This window comes from Octopus bimaculoides, chromosome 5 (genome assembly GCF_001194135.2).
Source record: "Octopus bimaculoides isolate UCB-OBI-ISO-001 chromosome 5, ASM119413v2, whole genome shotgun sequence".
In the NCBI taxonomy this organism is placed as follows: domain Eukaryota; kingdom Metazoa; phylum Mollusca; class Cephalopoda; order Octopoda; family Octopodidae; genus Octopus; species Octopus bimaculoides.
Genome location: NC_068985.1, coordinates 95,554,649 through 95,556,723, shown reverse-complemented (window position 1 = coordinate 95,556,723; position 2,075 = coordinate 95,554,649).

Here is a 2,075-nt window from a genome sequence, read left to right as displayed (position 1 = left end):
ATATATATATATATATATATATATATATATATGTATATATATACACATTTCAAGCTAAGCTGGGTGATGGCTATGAAATCTAATAAACACTGTATATGAACATTTTCCTTATATTTATTATTCTCGCATGGAAATACTTGCTGCAATATTTTGAAATTTATTGAAATATAAGAAAAATGGTGGAGTCAACTAACTGCTGTACTTATCGTTAAATCTTTGGGCCATTTTTCTCACAAACGAATCAAATATCAGAAACTTTAGTTTGGCGTCAGTTTACTACTGAAACATTTCTTCACAAACAACCTGTTATTAGGCATCTACTTGAGAATTCTGGTGAATTCTGAAGATACAAAGATGACTGATAAAAAGCCAATGAGTCAAAGATTTAAATGATACCACTAGAATTAGCATTTCCTCTGAGAAGTGTATTTTATCCTCACTAGATGAATCCACTGTGGAGTAGAGATAACCATTCAATGAGTTAGTATTTTCCTAGTTTGCTGTGTTGAATTCATACTTAATAGAACTAGTAACAAGCCTCAGGCAAGAGACGCAGTCCTTTTGATAAGGTTTATGATCAGATATAGAGCTTATGTTATGATTCTGTGCTATGTCTGATAGCTGATGTGTACCACCATTTCTCATCTCATACAGGCAGACAATTGATATACACTTTCCCAAGATACAGCTAGGATGATCAGATAATACCAATCATTGAGAGATCATTCTATATTGATTTTGACCTTGATAATAAACTGAGAGCATTTACTCATTATGAAACGAGAGAAGTGAGACTTAAATCAATGTCAAAACAAATATATTCTTATCATTGAAATTACTCTAAAAACTCAAAATTCTATGTCTACTAAAAGAAGCATCAATTTTTAAAGTATATCTCAATAAAGCACGGCACTTCCAAATAATTTGTGTTATTTAATTGCCTTGCATTCTGAGTTCAGTCGATGATGAAATGGACTTTGACTTTAATCTTTTCAAGATCAATAAAACCACCTCCTAATCAACTGATTTCTCACCCAAACGTGGTTCATCGATGATAAAAATGGATAATGTATCTGTCAATGAGTCAACTACTTCTGGTGTGTGTATCAAAGAAGTGCTTTTCATTTGAAGAGTTTCCTCAAATGAGATATCTGCCAAAAAAGGTGTCTCTTCAAAGAGGTGTCTACCAGAGAGGTGTGTCATTATTTATACCAAGGGTATATTTTCCTAGTGTCCATGCATCATATATGATACAAATTTCCATTTTCTTTTCAACCACTAATATAACTTGGAACTTATGAAAGGAAAACTTTGTATTACTCAGAACGTTGGGAACAAGGACTAGCTACAAGGATTAGCTTCAAGGACTAGTATGAAACAAGGACCAGTAACCCGCAAGGTCATTTAAGACAAACTTCTGAAAAAGATTTGAACAGGCAAAAGGTTAAAAGAAGATTTCTTCGAATTCAATAATCTCAAGAGAAGTCATCAAACCAGGCATCCATTAACAAAATATTGAATAGTGTCTAAGAACAAGATATTTATTGTGGAAATGTCAATCGATGACATATTTGTCATCCTCAAGTCTACCAGTAAAGTCTCTACCAACAAAGTATCTGTCAATTACTACTATATAGATACTAATTAGGTGTCTAATTATGAAGTGTCTACTAGCTAGTTATCTGCCAAATACATGTCTAAAAATAAAAATAATTATAAGTATTTTAAACGGATTCTCAATCTTTGAACAATTTACTATATATATATATATATATATATATATATATATATATATATATATACACACACACACACACATACATATTTATATGTGTGAATATCTATCTATCTATCTATCTATCTATCTATCTATCTATCTATCTATCTATGTATATATATGTATGTGTGTGGATATATATATATATATATATTGATATATATATATGTGTGTGTGTATTGTCCTCTTGCCTTCAGACAATAAGCCTCTCCTATTTCTTAATGCCATGTCAGCTTTGGAGAAATTCTCGACTCTTGAGATTATCTCTCCTTGTCAAGTGGATCTGGTCTTTCATTAC